This window comes from Macrosteles quadrilineatus, unplaced genomic scaffold (genome assembly GCF_028750875.1).
Source record: "Macrosteles quadrilineatus isolate MER2022 unplaced genomic scaffold, UCM_ALF_1.0 Scaffold_2__2_contigs__length_208266976, whole genome shotgun sequence".
Classification (NCBI taxonomy): Eukaryota; Metazoa; Arthropoda; class Insecta; order Hemiptera; family Cicadellidae; genus Macrosteles; species Macrosteles quadrilineatus.
In genome coordinates this window covers 48,111,540-48,127,128 of record NW_026542595.1, presented here as the reverse complement: position 1 = coordinate 48,127,128, position 15,589 = coordinate 48,111,540, and the positions used below count along the sequence as shown (strand labels likewise).

General features: G+C 34.8%; 1 protein-coding gene across 7 annotated transcripts in view; it reads left to right on the top strand.

Annotated features, from left to right (window-relative positions):
• Window positions 1-15,589, top strand: part of LOC128984749 (uncharacterized) — an 80,014-nt gene that overhangs the window by 18,847 nt on the left and 45,578 nt on the right. The window lies entirely within an intron of this gene.

Sequence of the window (15,589 nt, the reverse complement as noted above, 5' to 3'; positions counted from 1 at the left end):
ATTTTGTATTTTGTGTAAGAAGAAGTCTAAGACATCCTCTTTAAGCACTAAACAACTTCAACCAGCACACAACTGATCTGTACATATAAAAAGCAAAGCCCTCACTGACTGACTCACTCACTCACTCATCACTAATTCTCTTACTTCCCATTTACCTAGGAGTCTGAAATTTGGTACACTGATTCTTTAGGCATTAAATAGGAAAACTGAGATGTTTTTATTCTGATCGGACTCTTGGGCTCCGCCCCAGAGGATCTGGATTTCCCATGTTAACCTTATGAGTACTCATATTTAAATGGAATTAATGAATCTAAATTATGGTTCAAAAGTTATTGTAAATTATGTTATTTTCCCATATAAACCCCATTAAATAACGGAAAAATCAGATTTTCACAAAAATGGCCCGAACAATTTTGATAAAAATTTAGTATGTAGTCCTTTAAATTCTGAACAAAATTATACAGATCCCATTTCCGTATATTTACTCTCACCGCTTACACATGATAAAGGTTGTTGACAAACTTATGGGAGAAAGTATGAGTCAGAATGCTGATACCGTTTATTTTAAATTTATGACAACAGCTAATTTGCAACCAAAAGGTGAGTGAGCGTAGCGAACAAACTTCAACCTGGAGGCGAGTTAGCGTAGCGAACGAGCTAACCTGAAGCCAAGTGAGCGCAGTGAACGAGCTCTAACCTAAAGGTGAGTGAGCGTAGCGAACGAACTTCAACCAGGACGTGATTGAGCCATGCGAACGAGCTCACTTATGAAGTTAAACGGGGCAAAGCCCGCGGGTACAGCTAGTACAATATAAAGGGTAAATGAAAAAACTAGATGTTTATAAAAATGCATTAATCATTTTTTTTTGTGTCAGTTATAACATTAGTTTCATTAAAATGTTCGTAAACTCTTGTCATTTAAGTAAATACACTATTATTTGCTAAACATATTTGGATACACTTCAGGTGGTGTCCACTTTCATTTATGCAGATTTTAATAATTTATAATTTATACAGGGTGTCTCACGAGAGGTGTCTCAAATTGATTACGGAAAAACGGCTTAACGTACAAGGATGAAATAAAATTATTTCCCGCTAAATCGACCCCAAGGAATAACGTAAAAATATTTTTAACTTTTTCCCAATACAGGGTGTGTCAAAAACTGAGGGTCACTAGTTCGAATCTCAGAATTTTCAAATGTAAACATATGTCATGTTATACATCATTTTAAAGGTATTTGATAGACAAACATTTTGGCGAAAACAGAAATAAGTTACCTTTTTCCATTTCAAAATGGCGGCAGTTTTTTTGGAAAAAATCTATATTTTTTTAATACTCTGTGTTCCCTATACCAATGCATTTATCCCTTCTCCGGTTGAATTTTCTTACTCGTTATGAAATTAGCTTTACTTTGATATGCTACAAGTAACGGTTTTATGGAATTATAAAAATTCCAAAAAAAATTATTTTTGAAAACTTGCAAATGCTCATTTTTCAAAAATTTCAAATAGCAACATATGTCAAGTGGCACATCATTTTATAGGGTTTTTAATTCCTAACAGCTTTGTAATTTACACTTACTTCGTATCTCTTTTAGCGAATTTCCCATATAGGGAATAAGCTATTACCGTAGGTCTCATGGTAAGACCTAGACCCGGGACCGATTTACTTTTTCGTTTTGAGGTCCCCAGAGGCCAAAAACACCATCCGATCAAATTCATATATATATATATATATATATATTTATATATGTGTCCGTTAGCGCGATAACTCAAGCAAAATTGATCCGATTTTGATGAAATTTGGTACAAACGTGTAAACCTACATTTATTCGAACGAGTTCGCGAACCAGCATAATCGGACCATGGGATCAGGGGTTTATGGGGGGTTTTATGGGGTAATAATGGGTTTTTCTAATTTTTGACCCTAAAAACTTAAAATTTCTAAATTTCTCTCTAGACCATTTTGAAGAGCTTAAAAAACAAATAATTTAGTATATTGAAGTGTTTTTGAATGTTCATTGACTACGGAGAAAATTTAAAAAATTGTAAATTTAAAATTCCCATGTTATTCTTATGGAGAATAAATAAACTGTTCTAGTTTGCTTATTTATGGATATATTTTAATCAAATTTGGCAATTTGGTTTATTTCATACTAAGCTATCAATATTTCAATTGAAAAACACATCTCAACATCTTCCCCGTAGCAGCAAACCTAACTACTCACTAAAATTAATGTTATTTAAATAGGAAATAAATCTGAAAATTTATAGGGAATATTTTAGTAGAAATCAAGCCGGGTAAATGGAAATTCGCTTAGTATGCAGGTTTGCTGCGACGGGGGTATTAGTTTTTGCGTAAATAACAAAAGACCTAATTTTCCTATATCAAATGCATGTTATTTGGGTTTAACACTAAAGGCCCAATTTGATTAAGTGTTAAACCACGTCAAACCCAAATAACATGCATTTGATATAGGAAAATTAGGTTTTTTGATATTTAGGCAAAAACTAAAAGAGATACGAAGTAAGTGTAAATTACAAAGTTGTTAGGAATTAAAAACCCTATAAAATGATGTGCCACTTGACATATGTTGCTATTTGAAATTTTTGAAAAATGAGCATTTGCAAGTTTTCAAAAATAATTTTTTTTTGAATTTTTATAATTCTATAAAACCGTTACTTGTAGCATATCAAAGTAAAGCTAATTTCATAACGAGTAAGAAAATTCAACCGGAGAAGGGATAAATGCATTGGTATAGGGAACACAGAGTATTAAAAAAATATAGATTTTTTCCAAAAAAAACTGCCACCATTTTGAAATGGAAAAAGGTAACTTATTTCTGTTTTCGCCAAAATGTTTGTCTATCAAACACCTTTAAAATGATGTATAACATGACATATGTTTACATTTGAAAATTCTGAGATTCGAACTAGTGACCCTCAGTTTTTGGCACACCCTGTATTGGGAAAAAGTTAAAAATATTTTTACGTTATTCCTTGGGGTCGATTTAGCTGGAAATAATTTTATTTCATCCTTGTACGTTAAGCCGTTTTTCCGTAATCAATTTGAGACACCTCTCGTGAGACACCCTGTATAAGTGAGTGAAAATTTAAAAACGTACGTTTTCAGGAAAAGCACTTTGCAAATTCTTTTCCCCTTTTTTCAAAAATGTATTATTATTTTTATTTCATTAACATTTGAAGTTTCATAAAATGTCCATGGTAACACAATATCTTTGGTAGTTTCTTTTTAAATGAGCATCTTTAGTGGAAATACACAAAATCCTGTCACGACCATAACGGACGTTTAAATGAATATTAAAAATAGTTAATATTATTTTATAACCATGTTTTGCTATAAACTTATTTACTTTTATGACCATTATACAATAAAAAGGTCACTGAGCTTTTGGTATATTTGGTCTTTCTAGAAAAAAATAAAAAAACTCAAAAAATTGAAAAAAAATGAATGAATGAATGAATGAATGAATGAATGAATATAGTTTATTCCAAAAAAACATAGGCTACATACAAGCTGTGATTATAACTAAATAAAGTATAATAGACAGAGACTTTTGTCACTAAAATATTTTATACGAGTTTTAAAAAGCCAAAAATTATAACAATAAAATAAAGGAACTAGCAGACATAGGCAGTGCTACCTGTGCGTCTGCTAAGTTGCTGTCAAATAGAAAAAAGAAAATTGTTGAATTTTGGAATAGCAATTAAAAAAAGACAATAGGTCGTTATTATTATTAGTTAAATAAGTGAATGTATTTCCATGAACACAGTGCTGGTAAGATAGCGCTTTATAGATTTCCGTGGTGGCCAGGAGAGAGAGAGAGAGAGAGAGAGAGAGAGAGTGTGTGTGTGTATGTATGTGTGTGAGTGAGTTTCGTGTGTAATGGTGGTAGTGAAGAGAGTGATGAGTGGATTGTAGGGTAAAGAGTACAGTGGGGTGGAGGAGAGTGGTAAATTCGACTGCGGACAGTCCTAACAAAGTGCCAAGGTCAGTCAGTGCAAAGGTCGGATCAAGTGCGCCGGTAGTCCGCCGTGATAATAGAGTCGGCCTCGTCGATATTTAAACTGAATAGGAAATCATTAACGCGGAATTTAAATACCTTTAATGAGTCACAATCAAAAAAATTGAAATCCCTAAAAATGTTGCATATGTTACGATAGACTAGGTGTGAAACATAGTATGAATTAGTCGTAGAAAAAGTATAATTCACTTGAATTGTGGTGATTCCAACTCTAGAAGAATATCTTGTGTTATATAAATGTGAAATATTTTGAAAAATGTTATTGTAATTTGTATGAATGTTTATTAATATTGATTTTACGTACAACTGGCGAACAGTGAGGACTCCTATTTCTTTAAATAGAGCGTCAGTCGGGTAACGTTTGCATTTCCCAAATCCTATTTTTAAAATCAATTTTTGAGCAATATTTAATGGTTCCAAGATACTCCTATAACAGCCACCCCAAGCTATAATACCAAACGAAAGTAATGATTGAACAAAAGCAAAGTAAGCCATTTTTAATTCCTTAACAGTCAAAATATCTCTCATGTGTTTGAAGGCAAAAATTAATTTCCTAATTTTATTTCTAACATAATTAACGTGATCTATCCATTTTAATCGTTCGTCAAACAATACACCTAGATATTTATAAGAGTTTACCTTTTCTATACTTTCACATCCACAAGAATTACTTTGATAATCGTCACATTCGTGGATTGTGAGATTGCCTAGATTAAAGTCTGTACTCTTACTAATAGATATAGGCATGAATTTTGTCTTAGAAACATTTAATGAAAGAACATTTTGATTTAACCACTTCTTAATTATCATGAGGTCGTGTGTGGCTCTGTCATACACTTCGGGCCAGGTCCTTCCTTGCAAGAAAGTTAGGCTATCATCGGCAAATAAAAAGATTTTACCAAAGATGTTTAATCTTGAAATATTATTTATATAAATTAAGAATAAAACTGGCCCAAGGTTGCTGCCTTGGACCACACCATAGTCTACTGGCAATACATTACTAGTAATGTCATTAATGGAAACAAATTGTGATCTGTTACAAAGGTAGCTTTGGAACCATGCAAGGGAGTTTCCGCGAATACCAATGTGTTCCATTTTTCTCAATAATTTTGAACGGTCAACAGAATCAAAAGCTTTTTTTAAATCAAGGAAAATTAATACTGGATGGTTTTTTTCTGAAATCGCAGAATTTAATTCTTTATTAATATCGAACAACGCATCTGAAATATTTTTGTCCTGACGAAACCCGTACTGACGCTCGCTGAGTATATTATTGATTTGTAAGTAAGTAACTAATTGGTCTTTCACCACTCTTTCAATCACCTTAGTAAAAACACTAAGCAAGGAGATCGGTCGGAAATTAGTTTTATTTGTGATGTCATTTGATTTGTATAGAGGAAATACTTTGGCTAATTTAAGACATTCTGGGAAGGATCCTGTGGTGATACTCAAGTTGACTATATGTAAAAGTGGCTCCCACAAAATATTAAAATTATTTTTTATGACGTCGGCCGATACACCATCATAGCCCGGAGCAGACCCTCCCCTTAAACTGAAGACATAGCGTCGGAGATCTAGTTCAGTGATTGGTTGAATCGTAAAGTCGCAATCAAGGCGGTAGTCAGAGTCATTCAAAACTGGGTCCCCACTATAATCAATTGCGTCAGCGAGTGATTTACCTACTTCCGAAAAAAATTCATTGAACTCATCTGCTACTTGTTTGTATGTTGTAGAAATCGGAGATTGCGAGCTAGAAACAAATTTTCCAATAGGAAAGGGTTCTTTTTTATTTACCCTGCCAGCCAGTTCATTGATTAATCCCCATAGTTTCTTGGGATTTTTAGATGCTTCATTAAGTTTTGATCGGTAATAATTACGTTTGGTTTGCTTTAAGTTAGTATTAACATTTGTCTTTAAATTATGGTAAAATTGTTTCAATTCTAAATTAAAGGGTTGTCTTTTAACTCTTTTGCTGATTTTATCTCTAAATCTGATCTGTCTGATTAAGTCAACGGTTATCCATGGTTTGAGTTTATTGAGCCTTGTTGATTTGTTACCAACTAATTTCTTTGAAGAATTTATACAATTAACAATTATATTACTAAAATGGCTAGAACAAAAATTAATGTCGTTTGAGTTTAAAACAGGGGCCCAGTTAGAATGTGTCAGTAGGTGTGATAGTGACGTATGGTCTATGTACGTGTGTGGAGTAGTGTCTTGTGACAAAGCAGGTTGTGTTGTAGTGGGTTTAGTAATAGTGAGGCCAGTGCTGTAGTGATCAGTGATGGTCGTTTGAATCACAGCTGATTTAATATCGCATTCGTCGTTATATTTTACAAAAATGTGATCCAAGCAGCTCTCGGATACCCCAGACACTCTTGTAGGTTTGTCAATACATTGTACAAATCCTCCTCCTATTAGACAATCCAAATATTTTTCTGTTATACAATCTTTTCTAATAAGGTCAAAATTAATGTCTCCCATGAAAATGCAGTTTACATTTTTATTGATTCTATTAAAATAATTTTCAATTTCATTCACAAAACTGTCTGGGTTACTATCAAAGGTACGATAAACAGCAAGTATTAACATTTGTTTTTTATCAAACAAGAAGGCTATACTCAACCCGTAAACATCTCCCAAAGTGACCTGTGTTGCAGTAGCAGAAAGTCTTTTGTTAGTGTAAACAATGACTCCGTCATTTTTGTTTTTGTGTGTATCAGTCTGGTGCATGTCAAATCCGTCCAAACCGGTTCCCTCCCCTCCCTCCCCCAACCAACACTCTGTTAACACTATGACATCTAGAGAAGAAATAAAATCATTTAAATAAACTAGCAACTCATCTGAGTTTTTATTGAAACTTCTAATATTGGTTTGAAAAATACACAAACCATCCCCACCAGCACCGTGATCATAAAAAACAGAATATTGTGAAATGGAACTTAACTCTAAGCAGTGAAATGGTTTATCTAAATTATCATCAGCAGTGTCACACAGCATAGGTCATTGCCTTGTCTCCTGTCTGCAAATGTGTATTATTAAACTATTAACTATTGTGCCATAACAGTAAGAAAAATAATGTCAAATAATGTAAACAATTCAAAACTTTTATCAAATGTAAACAATTAAATCACTTAAAAACTAAACTACAGTATTAAGATAAAGAGATTGGAATGAATTATAATGAATGATATATGGTGTCCTTGATTTGATAATATCAATGTTATAAGCTAATGAACCTTATTTTTAGGATTGTAATAACCAAAAGAGATTGAAGCTTTCAGCGGGAGAACATTTTTTAACTGGGTAAAATGATTGGAAAATCCGATAATGATTTACTAAGATTATAAATCAAATTATACTATAAGATTATGAATGACAATTAAGCTATATCCTCCCCTTAAAAAACCAAAAAAATTAGCATTTTGCTTTTTATTATTTAACAATAAGATGGTGAAAAATATTTGATTTTAATTGCATAAAATTGGTTAACGTATGTTTTAAAATTAATGGTTGGATAATGAATTTGTAAGGTATAAGGCAGCTAGCATCTCAATTACGAATATCTTATCTAAACTATATCACAATATCAAATAACTGCTTTGTAAAACATCTGTACTTAATAAAAAGGTTGATTAAATCGTTTATAATTATGAATTTATTCATTTATGTACCAAGATGAGTTAGACAACAATTAAAACAGAACAAAGAATAATAATACATATTTTCATCGATTGAAAAAAATTAAAATTGAATTTCTTATGATTGTTGTTTAAATTAAAGATAAACTTATTAGAAATACTTTACTAAAATTATATAGAAGGCCTACATACATGAAATGCGTTCCTATTTAGATTGAACTTGATGTGTGTCCAACTCCTCCTGATGACAGATCGCAGCATTCTTCTCTCTTGGCTTGACCAGGACCTTGCCAACTTGATATTTGTCTAACTCCTCCTGATGACAGATCCTAATCGCAGCATCCTTCTCTCTCGGCTTAATCAGGATCTTGCCATTGAAGTACCCAGCGAAGTGGATGAGGCCGTCGCGCTGCATCCCTCTCGCACGTCCTAGGAGTTGTTTGTTGGAGGCTGTTAGATGGTCATTGACGTAAACATCGCTCGGGTGTAGGATGGGTGACAAGTCGGTCGACTTCAGATTCCTCTTCTTCCTCGCAGCTGTTAACCATTGATCCTTGACAGTTCTTGAGATAAATTGCGCTATGATAGGAGGGTGCGCTTGTTTCTTGGAGTATAGTCGTAGGCGGTGAGCGATCGACACGTCCTCTCTTCTATAGGTTAGATCCAAAACAGCGGCAAGTCTCCGCAGGACATCATAGATGTTCTTACCGGTTGTCTCAGGTATGCCTACAATCTCAATATTCGCACAGCGAGAGTGTTGCTCGGCGTCATTGAGCCGAACCTGTAGCGTCCGTACCTCATTATCTAGTGCAGTGTTTCCCAACCTTTTTTACTGGTGTACCACTTCACTAGACCAAAAAATGTCACGTACCACCTAGTCGTGAAGTATGAATACCTAGTTAACTATGGAAAAATCTTTAATATTGTGTAAACCTAACTAATCTTTACAACCAAAAGGATGAAATATAAAATTCTGTGTAGTGTTGCAACATTTAATGAATTACAGTAAAATGAACAAGAAACAAGCTCTAGATATGACACATAGGCCTATTGCAACAAAAAATGGAAAAGACAACAGAATACAAAAAAACGTCAATGAGAAGGTTGAGCTTGAATTTTGGAAGCTAGCTTTGGAATGTCTGGTCGAAGATTGCTTAGCCTTAAACGGAGATCATTTTCCACATTTAGAAGTCTGTTTCGATATTTGTTCTTAAGGTACACAAGAGATGAAAAGGCTGTCTCACACAGGTATGAAGTTGAAAATGGAAGCAAAAATTTAACTGCTTTGTCAGCTACTTGTCCGTAATCCACACGCCTTTCGACCCAGAAGTCCACAAGCATCATTCTTGAAAATTGTTGCCGAAGTTCCGAATCACAGTTTAGTTCAAACAACTGTTCTTTTTCTGGTGCAGTCAAGTTGTCTGGTGCCATTTCTATCTCTGCAAACGGGTTTTGGATCCAGGAATATTCATTCAAGTCCTCAGGAAAGTAAAGGTTGTAGCTGTTAATTAAGCTGAGACAATGGTTTTTAATGTCAGCCAGAAATTCAGGACTAAGTTGGATGTCATTTTCGTCAACAAAACTCTCAAGAGTAGGAAACAGTGAAATCTTTTTTTCTTCTGCTTCTTTCGCTCCTTGGTTCAGCTTCTTTTTCATTGCAGATACTTTGTCATTAACTCGAAAAGGGGTGTTGTTATTTCCTTGCAAACTTTGGTTGAGTTCGTTGAGCTTTGAAAATATTTCTGCCAGATACACCAACCTACTCATCCACAGTTCATCTGCGAAGCAGTCCTTAAATTCAAAGTTTTTGTCGGACAAAAATACAAAAACCTCATTGCGTAGCTCAAACAGACGAGTCAAAACCTTTCCTCTCGATAGCCATCTGACCTCGGTGTGTAGCAATAGCTGTCTGTGCAAACTACCCATATCATCACACAGTATTGCAAACAAACGAGAATGTAAAGCACGTGCCTTGATAAAATTTACTGTTTTAACAGCTTGGCTTAAAACCTTCTTTAGGCTCTCAGGGCAATTTTTGCTTACCAAAGCCTCTCGATGCAAACAACAGTGAGTGAATGTTGCTTGGGTGGCTACTTGTTTTACTCTAGCCACAACCCCAGAGTGGCGACCTACCATTGCGGCGGCTCCGTCAGTACAAAGTCCCACGCACTTGTTCCAATCCAGATCATGCTCATTTATAAAACCATTTAATTTAACAAAAATGTCTTCACCAGTTGTATGTGTCGGTAATATCTCACAAAATAACATGTCTTCATTTACCCTGTTACTGTCTTCATATCTAACATAACACAGCAAATTCGGCATATTTGTAATGTCTGTTGTTTCGTCAATTTGCAGTGAAAAATATGGACTCTTCTTTATTTTCTCGATTAACATGCGTTTGACATCTAACGCCATGTCTTTTACTCTTCGTGTTACCGTGTTGTTAGATAACGACACAACATCAAGCAGCTTTGCTTCTTTTTCTCCTAAAATTGAAGAAACCATATCTTTGGCAGCAGGTAGGATTAAGGATTCACCAATCGTATGTGGTTTAGCTTCTTGAGCAATTCTTAAACTTACTTTGTACGATGCTTCAACTGCTCGAGTGTTAAGAGATGAAAATGAGCTCATTGTGTTTTTGCTACCTTTAAGCTCACTTTCTTTATTTTTAAAATAAGCCACAGGTTTCCCTTTTAAATTATGGTGTTTTGTATTGAAATGCCTCATGAGAAGGGACGGTTTCATACTATGTTTGGATAATGTTTCCATACAAATAACACACTGTGGAGTAGGCTCATTTAAATCCCCAGTGTAAGTAAACCCAAAAGCTAAATAACTAGGGTCGTACTTTCGTCTGATCTCTTTTTTAATTACCTTAGCTGTACTTTTGGATGACTGAGTAGGCCTACTAGTCGGGGCTACATCACGTTCAGTAGGCGTGTCCGTACCTTCAGAACTACTGCCAACAGTTTTCATATCACTTTGAATAGTTTTAGACCCATAAGAACTGGTTGAAGGACCACCAACAGTGTTCAATTCACTCTCACTAATTTTGAAAACTTTAGGTTGAGAACTACTGGTTGAAGGACCAGGTTGACTTCGTTTTAAAAACTTATCCATATCAACAGCGTACCGTAAGCACAAAGGAAACTAACCTCAAACAAATACACAGTGAATCACACAGTGAATTCCACTAAACTGACACTGACAGAAATAGAGTAGCGACTGACTAGTGAGCGACTACAGAGGTCAATGAACTGTGGTGGGGAATCGCAGCGCTGACGAGCCGAGTGCCGAGCCATCCCGATCATTTCCGAATCCGTGCATGTACTGTACTCGTACTGCCTATCGCCTGATGACTGGGGGCATGAATTTTGAATCTCGCACATATTACTTGACTGCTACTGTTATAAGCCAGTAACTGTAATAGCTATCTAACAAATTAACTCGTCCTTGTTCTAATGCTAATGTATTGTTTAACTAGATAGGCCTACAGTTGCCGGTGGTCAATTAATTGTTAATAGTGGCACACCGGTGCAAAAAATGGTGAAATTACTATGCCTACTCGTACGTCACTGCGTACCACCGCAGTCACCGTTGCGTACCACTAGTGGTACGCGTACCACAGGTTGGGAAACGCTGATCTAGTGCATCATTGACTTTTTCTAACTCATCACAGCGCACGTTCAACGACTGCTGGCTTTGATCTAAGGTGTTAAATTTGATATTAAGTTTTTCCATATCTTCTTTTAAGGAATCTAGACGTGATATTACATTACCAACTGCGGCGTCCGTGTGGTTGTTCAAATCCATCTTGAAACTGCTCAGGGCCTCAACCAAGGTTCTCTTGTCGACGGCGGCAGATGAGTCGTTACTTCGCTGAGAATTAGAAGATTCGCTCTCCATCACACAGTTTTCACACTTATATGACTTAAGCTTAGTTTTAGTATGATTTTGAGAGCCTAACGCAGTGCACGTGGGGTGGAATTCCGAACCACAGTCAGAACATTTAGCGATTAAATCACTCTGTTTGAAGTCTACACTACACTTCACACACTTTGCAGGCATTTTTAGTCTGTCACACGCAATTAAATTAACAAAAAAGTAATAACTGGGGAATAAACCGGCACAGTTTATAGGTTATGCAGACAGGAATAGACGTTGACTAGATATGCGGCGAGCCAACTGATAACAGGTCCGCACACATTGAACTCTGGACAGCAACTGTCCAAAAAAGCCAATAAAATCTTTTTAAGTTTGTATAACTCCGAAAAAACTTACCTGAGACCCGAAAAATCGTTATGTTTGTATAGAGGTGTGCTTCTTTTGTGTATAAAACATTGAAATATGACGATATTTTAATTTTTGAAATTTTTATGATAGAAATAATTTAAAACGTGATGGTCAGGGACAAGCTGTATGGTCGTGAATTGTCTGGAATAATCTACATCTTTCTAAACAATCCTTCAATTATCCTGTTAGTTATAATAAAAATATGTGTTTCAATTGAACTAAACTGTTCAATTTACAATTATATTAAAGTTATTGTCACGACCAAACACACTATAATCCATAAGGCTGGATGGTCGTGAAAAAACCAGCGATGGTCGTGAAACTTTGGTCGTGAAATTACGTGTTATTTGGCTCTGTTCTGGCGGTAGCCCTGCACCTCATGTTCGAGGATACAAAGTGGACTTCTAGGTTAATCTAGCAATTGAAATATCTTGTAAACAAAAATTAACACCATGTCTACTTCATCGAATGACTACGTACGGTCATGGACACACCAAAATTACAAAAAACACAATCTTTCCTTTATTAATCTTGCAATTCCTCCTTTCAACTCGAAACGACCGGCACTACAATCCTGACATACACCCCGAACTAGTCTCTAAAACCAACTGACTCCATCGACGCCAGGCTTGCCACTGTCGTGCTCCAAAGTTGAAAATTTTTCCCAAATGGTCGTGACTCCAAATCGAGGGACAGACTTATTTTGTCATGGTAGTCAGTTTGTAATGACAATAAAATTATAATATGCTCCTTTCTTGTAAGTTTAATAACCATTGATGACATAAAAATATGGCTTTATATATTTCGGCATGAATAATTAGTCTAAAAACAGCGTGAAAGTTGGAAAATGTACCCTAGGGACACGTCATGGTCGTGAATTTGGAGACTTTAAAAATATGAAAAAAATACCTAGAACCTATTTAAAACAAAATAAATGTGTGTAACATGTTGCCCCTGTCCCAAAAAATATTAAAACACATAATAATAAACTACAAATCCAGTATCTACGAAGTAAAAGGCCAGGGACATGAAAACGTACGTTTTTAAATTTTCACTCAAGTACTTCCATTACACATTCCAGAATTTCAAGGTCACACTTCATTGTCGCCCCTTCCTGGTTAGTTGTTTTCTTAAGATTTGCCAGGGATTGGTGTTTGTGAGTGTAAACAAAACATTTGAGATAACCCCCACCCAAAAAAAAAAAATCAAATGGTCAGGTGACCTTGCGGCCAAAAAATATAACCGAAACTAAAATAACCATTCCTAGAACCATAGTAAACACCACGGCCATTGAATCCTGAGCAGTGTACCCAGTTGATTTTCATCTTTTTGAAAATAAACATTTAACTATTGTTAATGAAATGTTGCCGTCTCACCTGTGACCTTAAAAAATTGTGTGAGCATATCAACACTTAGGAATCAAAGCTTGCCTAACCGTTTCAACATTCTGCAGCGCCGTTAAAGTTTTTTTTTATTTTTTCGGGCGACTGGTTTTGTTTTTCTGATGGATAAATTTTTCTTAAAATAATGTCAACCCACCTGAGGATTTATTGCATTTTGGCTGGAAATTATATCATGGTATCAAAGATGAAAGTTAACAAAGTCAAATCACTGTGCGGCCGTGATAGGCTCGCCGTTTCATATATACACATCCTAGGCCAACATTAGATGTTGTACTGCTCCATACTTACTAAAACAATATACAAAAATGGATTACACCTCTTCCCCCCTTGAGATAGTAACTCTGATGCATATACTACCCATTTTAAATACATCCAATTTCGGTCAGTCACCTTGTACTTTTGACTCAAACTTGTGGAGATTGTCACTGGGGGCAGTGGATTCATGAGCACAAGACAATGGATTTTCCAGTCTACTTTATTATCAGTCAACACTCAAGAGTACAACAAATGCATTCTCCGTTAGACAAAGTTCTACTTATAATTTTAGCGAATTTCCCATATAGGGAATAAGCTATTACCGTAGTACTCATGGTAAGACCTGGACGCGGGACCGATTTTTTTTTTCGTTTTGAGGTCCCTAGAGGCCAAAAACACCATCCGTTCAAATTCATATATATATATATATATATATATATATATATTTATTGAATGAACGAAGTGAATTCTCATACTGGTGTAAAATGCATCTCATCAATCTCCAATAACTCGAATATAACTTCGTATATGAAGTTGATGTTTTGCACAAAGGTTCTTTATCATATTATCTCGGTTAAGTTCGTTATTGGAGATTATTTGTTCAGTAATAATTATAAAATCCTAAAAAAACCATTTTAATTTTCCCCCATAAGAATAACATTAGGAGCTACCTTCTTCTTCTTTTTTTTGTTTACATTTTACGAGCAACAATTTTGTTGTGAATTCTAGAGACCGGAGTGAATTCTATTATTTCTTTTATCCATGGAGTAAACAGTTTTAACATCTGTAGGTATATTATATTAGTCGATGGTTTTATGCATAATAAATCTTTTAATTAAAATTATTCTAAAAACTTATTTATCGAATGAAATAAATATGGGATATAAAAATATCCACCAAATGTAAGTTATTACAATCGATAAAAATGTCACATGTCTGAACTTTTTACATGTTTTTATGGTTGTTAGTTTAGTAGGCATAGGCTTGTTGAATTAATTAAGACCACAGTCCTTGGGCTGCTTGTTAAAATAATATCACTTGGTCATGATGGGTTTCTAAAAATACTTAACTTAAGTGGTTTTAACATTATTGTCTTGAGCCTTTTATATTATTAATTGTCAACATTATTGTTATAGCATACTCTGCCTATGCCAATCAGATTTTTTTAAGAGTTTTTTTTTCAAACATAGGTTAAGTAATGGTTAAGTTACATGTCGTCTGTTGTTTGTGTTTTCTATTGGGTGTTGGGTGTGTATTTGTTATTGTTGTTAATGTTGGGCTGTAAAATAAAATAGTAAAAATTTTTATACAATCATTTCACTTACTCCTCGTAGTTAGGGTGTAAGAGTTAATTCACTTTATTCCTATCTTTGTGACTGTTAGTAAAGTTGTCATTGGCAAACACAAGATCTAGGTTAGGAACTGAGGGAGCCATGGTCATTGGTTAGAGACTAAGCAAGGAAGAAGGAACTTAAATTCCTGTCATTATTGAGATAAGTTATGATCTTACAAGTGTTATTTTGAATTTAATATTAGGCCTATAACTTAATGTTATCCGGTAAGGGGTACAGTTTCTTAACTGGGCTATGCTAATACTGATTGAAACTATCGATTCGATTAGTAAACCTTAATGCGATTTTTTCATCATCAGCAAGTTTGGTTGGTTAGGTTAGGCTATAATACTTTTATTTTATGATAAAAATGTTTTAAAATATCGATTATTTATCAATAGGCCTATTTTCAATTCGATAGTTTCAATCAATATTAGCATAGCCCAGTTAAGAAACTGTACCCCCGGTAAGTTATAAGCTATTTAACTTAGGCCTAACTTAGTTACACTAACTTATCAAGTGTAACTGACAGAGTGTTCCCTATGAAGTTAGGGTAGCCTGCAATCAAAGGTAATAGGCCTAGCCTACCTTAGCCTTTTCTACAGTCTAACTTAATT